The following is a 7500-nucleotide window of genomic DNA, read 5'->3' as shown; positions in this document are numbered from 1 at the left end:
GGGGATACTTAAGTATACTTGGAGAGTATTCCGGGGGTCAACGCCCCCGCGGCCCGGTCCATGACCAGACTTCGTGTTGGATCAGGGCCTCATCAACCAGGTTGTTACTGCTGGTCACATGTAAACTGATGTACGAACCACAGCCCGGCTGGTCAGGAACTACTTCAAGTATCTGTCCAGCTCTCTCTTGAAGACAACCAGGGGTGTATTGGTAATCCCCTTTATGTATGCTGGGAGACAATTGGACAGTCTCGGGCCCATAACACTTATTATGTTGTCTATTAGTGTACTTTTAGGTAGAAAGACACAAGTGCAACTAATGTAACATTTTGTTATGGCAACGTTTCGCTCTCCAACTTTATCAAGCCGTGGCACTCGCTGCTTTTCATGGGGGAGGGGGGGGGGTATGTTGTACCGCCTGCCTAGTCTTTTGCTTCCGTAGGGAGTGATTTGTGTGTGCAGATTTGGGATTAGTCTCTCTATAATGATGGTGTGTTGTTTGTGGGAGGACACCAGTTCGTATCTCGGAGGGTTTAGGGACGATTCTGATGTCTTCACGGAGGGACTGTGTGGCGTCAGTAAATTTATAGGCACTCGGCAGATACTGCGCTTGCTTCTCAAGAACAATTCATAGGGTGGACCGAAACGTCTCTTAGAGACGACATTTCGGCCCACCCTGGATCATTCTCAAGTCACAAGTGACAATAGTCCAGGATGAATCGAAATGCCACTTAGTTTCTTCTCTAGGTGTGTCAGATATGGAGATAGAGAGAGCGAGGGCGAGCAGTTGTGTACCTGGCACGAAGTTTCGCCAGACGTTTTACTAAGTTTTTACTACGTTAGAAATAAAGATGAGAAAACAACACAATCAGGTCGAGTTCTGTGCCTTGTGGAATGCGACTTTTCGCCCTAGTTACGGTAGATACAAGGAACAGAGAAGAATGGGTTTAAGTACCGAGCCTTGAGCAACAGCACTTTTCGCCACATGTGTCTTAGATAAGAAAGAAAATGGAGGAGAGCAGGTACGGTGCCATATATGTTGAAAAAAGTATAAAATACTTACAAATTGATGAGTAAGACATATGGAACTGAACTCTTCTCCAAGCTGAGGGACTGACCACCTCAAATATCATTTCTCTAAGACTGAAAGACTGATTACATCATCTTCGGTTTGCTACTACACCTGCTACCTCTGTATTTGACACGCCTACTGTGTAGGCGAAACGTTTTCAATAATAAAGATACCCAACTGTTGCATGCGGAATAGAGAGTTTCGCCACAGCTGTGTTACGTAAGAAAAAGATGTGGAGCAGTTAGTGCCCTGAGGGAGCAGTGCCCCCCCTCCACAGTGACAGTGAGACATGGCACTGTCTACTTTCACTGCAGCCAGTTCCACTTTTATTATTAACCCTTATCAAGAACATTATACGACGCTTTAGATTAGATTTTGCTACCGATGTGGCTAATTTATTGTGCACCCCATACCCAGCCTGTGGACGGTAGTGCAAGAGCATATGGGTACCTTACCTTTGATATGCCTTTGAAGAGTTTCGAGAGTTTCACTACTCTCGGAGCCCGCCCATGGACCAGGCTCGTCTAGTGCTTGCCTGGTCAACCAGGCTCTTGATTCTGGAGGCCCACTGCCCCACATATCCATCACAGCCTGGTTGATCTGGCACCTGGTGAAGATACTTGTCCAGTTTCCTCTTGAAGGCTTCTACACTTGTTCCAGCAGTGTTTCTGATATCTTCTGGTAAGATGTTGAATAGTCTGGGACCCCGAATGTTGATACAGTGTTCCCTTATTGTCCCCACCGCACCCCTGCTCCTCATTGGGTTTATTTTACACTTCCTCCCATATCTCTCACTCCAGTATGTTATGGAGTGTGCAGATTTGGGACCAAGCCCTCGAGTACTTTCTAGGTATATATTATCATGTATCTTTCTCTCCTCCCCTCCATTGAGTACATGTTCAAGACTTAAAGGCGTTCCCAGTAATTTAGGTTTTTTACTGGCTCAAGGTGAGCCGTAAACGATCTCTGTATTTGCTCCTGCTTTGAACGGGGGCGTCAGCACTGAACAATAGTCTAAATGAAGGAGGACTAGCGATTGGAAGTGTGTCACCATTGGCATTATTTCCCTTGTTTTGAAAGTTCTCAATACCCACCACGTCGTCTTCCTGGCTGTCGTGATCTTTGTCTTGTTATGGTCTTTAAAAGATTGGTCAGCTGACATAATTCCCAGGTGTTTTACGTGTTCCTTTTGTTTTATTTGGTGACACTCTTGAGCTTTGTATATAGTGTTCCTTTTGAGTTCTTCTTTCTTTCCATACCTAAGCGGCTGGAACTTATCACCATTGAACGTCATGTTCTCCACTGCCAACTGAAAAACCCTGCTTATGTCTTCCTGTAATTTTTCAGTGTCGTTTACCATAGTGACTTTCATGCTTATTTTAGTGTCATTTGCAAATGATGATACAAAAGTATGACGGGTGTTTTATCTATGCTGTGAGGATGAGAAACAGCAGAGGTGCCAGAACAGTACTTTGGGGCACTGAGCTTTTTACCTCGCTGATGCTAGATCTTGCTCTCTTTACTACTAATTTTTGTGTTCTGTGTGTTAGGAACCCGAAAATCCATCTGCCTACTTTCCCCGTAATGCCCTTGGCTCTTATTTTGTGCACTATCACTCCGTGATCACATTTGTCAAACGCCTTTGGTAAATGTGTAAATCAGCATCTGCGTTTTGGTCGTCTTCCAGTGCCTCCGTAATTCTGTCATAATGATTCAGCAGCTGTAACAGGCATGATCGTCCTGTTCTAAAACCATGCTGGTTCGGATTATGTTGGTGGTTGTGCTGCTCCAAGAAATTTGTAACCTGCCGTCTCATCACTCTTTCGAAGATTTTTATGATGTGCGAGGTTAGGGCTACTGGTTTGTAATTTTTAGTTAGTACTCTACTGCCTCCCTTGTGCAAAGGAGCTATGTCTGCACTCTTGAAGGCCTCCGGTATTTCACCTAGATCCAAGTTCTTTCTCCAAAGAATACTGAGGACTAGTGGTACTTTGCATTTCTTTATAAATAGAGCATTCCATGAATCTGGTCCAGGTGCTGAGTGGGCATGTTATCCATTTTTTTTTCGAAATTTATGTGATTTGCACTAATGTTAGTTGATCTGTGCGGCCTTCTGCTGGAGTGAAAAATATTTCTACATTTTCTACCTTGCGTGCCCCGTGGCCTGGTGGCTAAAGCTTTCGCTTCACACGGCGAGGGTCTGAGTTCGATTCCCAGCGAGGTTAGAAATATTGGGTGTGTTTCTTTACAGCGGTTATCTATGTCCCTCATCAGTAAAATGGGTACCTGGGTGTTAGTCAACTGGTGTGGGTTGCATCCTGGGACAAAACTGACCTAATTTGCCTGAAATGCTCAGCATAACAAGCAACTTTCTATATAGTAGTATGTCATTGATGTCAACTAGACTTGTATACCTTGTACATGTACTTGTAGAAATAAAAATTATTATTATTATTATTATTATTATCATTATTATTTAGTCTGTCGCTGAACATATTTGCAGCATTTGTGTTTTTAAGCAGTTCAGTAACCTGTTTTCTTCTTCTGTACCATCTCCTACGCTCTCTCTTTATATCTGATCTTCTTCTGGGTTTCCTCAATGGTACATGTTTCATACATACTTTGTATGCTTCTGTATTCAGCTTCTCTGGGCACTGGTGGGGATCTAGGGTGCACAAAAGGCGTAGGAACTAGGCCCCAAAAGGGTTAACAGGTGTACATTTGAATTTATATTTACAGTTCACTTATCTGTTACAAGCAAATTTAGGAAATTTGTTTAGTATATCTGGTATCTTATTTTCATTAATAAGATATCTTGCCATGTCACATAGGTTATTATACTGTCTCTGTATTCCTCAATGAGTGGACAATTAAGCACATAGTGTTCAAGACAGTGACCATGTGCCTGATCACATAATTTACATTTAGTTTGATCATCATCTGTGTGTCTCCCAAACTGCCAGAAGTACTTGTAACCAAGCCTAAGCCTGGCCACTACAACATCAGTCAGTACTTGTAACCAAGCCTAAGCCTGGCCACTACAACATCAGTCAGTCTGTTCACATTGCAAGTTGCTCCATAAACATACTTATCTACGTTCATGTTATCATAGTGGGTTATAGATCTACTCAGGCTTCTAACTGCATTCCTATAATAATCATTTTCATTATTTACTTCTAACATTATTCCTAATGCAAGACACAGATATACTAATCTTCTTGGCTAACATATCAACTTTATCATGAAGGAGCAATTCAATGTGTGATGGGATCCATAACAATTGTACATTAATTCCTTTTTCCCTGATTTTTTGAGTATCTATAGCTGGCTTCTCCAGTGAGCATGTTGTTGGAGTCATTATGAGTCAAGAGCCTTCAATGATGACATAGAATCAGTAGTGATGATAAGACTCATAAAATATCGATAAGTTGAAGATTAAGACACATGTGCAACAGTTGAAACGTTTCGCCCACACAGTAGGCTTCTTCAGTCAAATACAGAGGCAGCAGGTGTAGTAGTGAAATGAAGATGATGTAATCAGTCCCTCAATCTTGGAGATGCAGTACTGCCACAACTGCTGCCTTTGTATCTGACTGAAGAAGCCAGACTACTGTGTAGGCGAAACGTTTCAACAATTAAGATGCCCAACTGTTGCACATGTGTCTTAATCATCATTCCACGATGCTACTTGGTGCACTTACTGTTGGTACTGACTGTTTTAAAGTGGCTGTCTGGGGTTACCTCGTGTTATTGTTGGGGGAACAAAGTGCGTAAACAAGTTTATTGATAAAGCAGTGGAGGGGATGTGTGTGTGTGTGTGTGTGTGTGTGTGTGTGTGTGTGTGTGTGTGTGTGTGTGTGTGTGTGTGTGTGTGTGTGTGTGTGTGTGTGTGTGTGGAGAAGCGTGAACTGTGAGAGGTATCGTTTCAAAGTGCGACGTCTCCCATGGGTCGGTAAATGACGTGCGTGTGTGTGTGTGTGTGTGTGTGTGTGTGTGTGTGTGTGTGTGTGTGGGAGGCTCGTTTTGACGTATTAGGGTGAGGAAGACGCGTCTGCAACACAGTCGTTATTGACGTCAGTAGAAACACCCACGTGTTGCACACGCGTATTGTTCGACTACTTTGGGCCAGTAGGCCTGCAGTAGTGTGCATTTCTTATGTTCTTACAAGCCATTAATAATGTTTGGTATAGTGACTCTCTCTCTCTCTCTCTCTCTCTCTCTCTCTCTCTCTCTCTCTCTCTCTCTCTCTCTCTCTCTCTCACACACACATGACTGCTCAAAAATATCGTCGTGAAAATAAAAAATGGAAGCCTCTTTGGTATTTCCAGTTCTCTCACTTTGTTGTATCACAAAAGAATAAAGGAGCACTGTGGTGGGTCCTCCTGGCCCATGCTAGGTGGGTCCTGGCCCATGCTAGGTAGGTCCTGGCCCATGCTAGGTGGGTCCTTCTGGTCCATGCTAGGTGGGTCCTTCTGGTCCATGCTAGGTGGGTCCTTCTGGTCCGTGCTAGGTGGGTCCTTCTGGTCCATGCTAGGTGGGTCCTTCTGGTCCGTGCTAGGTGGGTCCTTCTGGTCCGTGCTAGGTAGGTCCTCCTGGTCCATGCTAGGTAGGTCCTGGCCCATGCTAGATGGGTCGTCCTGGCCCATGCTAGGTAGGTCCTGGCCCATGCTAGGTGGGTCTTCCTGGCTCATGCTAGGTGGGTCCTCCTGGCTCATGCTAGGTGGGTCCTCCTGGCTCATGCTAGGTAGGTCCTGGCCCATGCTAGGTAGGTCCTGGCCCATGCTAGGTGGGTCCTCGCCCATGCTAGGTGGGTCCTCGCCCATGCTAGGTGGGTCCTCCTGGCTAATGCTAGGTGGGTCCTCCTGGCTCATGCTAGGTGGGTCCTCCTGGCTCATGCTAGGTGGGTCCTTCTGGTCCATGCTAGGTGGGTCCTTCTGGTTCATGCTAGGTAGGTCCTCCTGGCCCATGCTAGGTAGGTCCTGGTATCATGTGGGAGTTCGACACGTGGATTAGGTAAGAAATACTCACGTAGGCTGGTATTACGTATAATTACAGATAAGGTGGGTTGCGCCCTTACAGCCGTGACCTATCTCCTTGCTCACTCTCGTAACACTGCCTGACTGGCCGCCCACGTACCCATATGTGAGAGGGTCTTTGAATACTGTCAGGTCAGCTCAATATGAATAGACAGTGACTCAGGCAGAGACGGTTGGTCGTGAGTCAACTGGCACAGTGGTTACTGGTAACTGGTTACTACTACTGAGACTGGCCCATGCTAGGTGGGTCCTTCTGGTCCATGCTAGGTAGGTCCTCCTGGCACATGTTAGGTGGGTCCTTCTGGTCCATGCTAGGTGGGTCCTTCCGGTCCATGCTAGGTGGGTCCTTCTGGCCCATGCTAGGTAGGTCCTGGCCCATGCTAGGTGGGTCCTTCTGGTCCATGCTAGGTGGGTCCTTCTGGTCCATGCTAGGTAGGTCCTGGCCCATGCTAGGTGGGTCCTTCTGGTCCATGCTAGGTGGGTCCTGGTCCATACTAGGTAGGTCCTGGCCCATGCTAGGTGGGTCCTTCTGGTCCATGCTAGGTAGGTCCTCCTGGCCCATGATAGGTAGGTCCTGGCCCATGCTAGGTGGGTCCTTCTGGTCCATGCTAGGCGGGTCCTTCTGGTCCATGCTAGGTGGGTCCTTCTGGTCCATGCTAGGTAGGTCCTGGCCCATGCTAGGTGGGTCCTTCTGGTCCATGCTAGGTAGGTCCTCCTGGCCCATGCTAGGTAGGTCCTGGCCCATGCTAGGTGGGTCCTTCTGGTCCATGCTAGGTGGGTCTTTCTGGTCCATGCTAGGTGGGTCCTCCTGGCCCATGCTAGGTAGGTCCTGGCCCATGCTAGGTGGGTCCTGGCCCATGCTAGGTGGGTCCTCCTGGCTCATGCTAGGTGGGTCCTCCTGGCTCATGCTAGGTAGGTCCTGGCCCATGCTAGGTAGGTCCTGGCCCATGCTAGTTGGGTCCTCCTGGCTCATGCTAGGTGGGTCCTCCTGGCTCATGCTAGGTGGGTCCTCCTGGCTCATGCTAGGTGGGTCCTCCTGGCTCATGCTAGGTGGGTCCTCCTGGCTCATGCTAGGTGGGTCCTCCTGGCTCATGCTAGGTGGGTCCTCCTGGCTCATGCTAGGTGGGTCCTTCTGGTTCATGCTAGGTGGGTCCTTCTGGTCCATGCTAGGTAGGTCCTCCTGGCCCATGCTAGGTAGGTCCTGGCCCATGCTAGGTGGGTCCTTCTGGTTCATGCTAGGTCGGTCCTTCTGGTCCAGGCCAGGTAGGTCCTCCTGGCCCATGCTAGGTAGGTCCTGGCCCATGCTAGGTAGGTCCTGGCCCATGCTAGGTAGGTCCTCCTGGCACATGCTAGGTAGGTCCTGGCCCATGCTAGGTGGGTCCTTCTGGTCCA

General features: G+C 47.4%; 1 protein-coding gene across 5 annotated transcripts in view; it reads left to right on the top strand.

Annotated features, from left to right (window-relative positions):
- The window catches only part of LOC138852565 (hexosaminidase D), a 330048-nt gene that overhangs the window by 223631 nt on the left and 98917 nt on the right, over window positions 1-7500 (top strand). The window lies entirely within an intron of this gene.

Source organism: Cherax quadricarinatus, chromosome 11, assembly GCF_038502225.1.
Source record: "Cherax quadricarinatus isolate ZL_2023a chromosome 11, ASM3850222v1, whole genome shotgun sequence".
Taxonomy (NCBI): Eukaryota; Metazoa; Arthropoda; class Malacostraca; order Decapoda; family Parastacidae; genus Cherax; species Cherax quadricarinatus.
This window is presented reverse-complemented; position numbering and strand designations above follow the sequence as displayed.